The sequence below is a fragment of the Lupinus angustifolius genome, chromosome LG05 (genome assembly GCF_001865875.1).
Source record: "Lupinus angustifolius cultivar Tanjil chromosome LG05, LupAngTanjil_v1.0, whole genome shotgun sequence".
Classification (NCBI taxonomy): Eukaryota; Viridiplantae; Streptophyta; class Magnoliopsida; order Fabales; family Fabaceae; genus Lupinus; species Lupinus angustifolius.
Genome location: NC_032013.1, coordinates 17,211,352 through 17,211,832, shown reverse-complemented (window position 1 = coordinate 17,211,832; position 481 = coordinate 17,211,352).

The window sequence follows — 481 nt, the reverse complement described above, 5'->3', positions numbered from 1 at the left end:
TTTTGCAGTGCAAATTATTTTGTGAATAAATTAATATTTTTGGTATCAATATGATTTGATACAGTTCGATGTAATTGTATTGCAATCTGATGTGGCTCAAATGTAGTGTGATGTTGTCCATTATAATCGCATCATTGTGATCTGGTATCACAATGTAATTGCATATAATGTAATTACGGCAGTCACCACAACAATAATATTGCAACCATATCATGTGGACCACAATTTAAAACATTTGTCTAATGCTTCAAATCAATGCAAAATAGGCTCAAATTGTTGTGCAAAAAATACCAAAAATATTACATCAAACTAAAAACACCCATAAGGACAAAGTGATAAAAGAAATACCTAAAATACGAGTCAGACTCATCTCCAATACTAAAGAGGAAAATACTCTGAAATAAAGAAAAAGCAAATTACAATAACATTTACATCCATTTTATTTATAATGAAATTACACTTTTGCCATTAAAACTAAAAT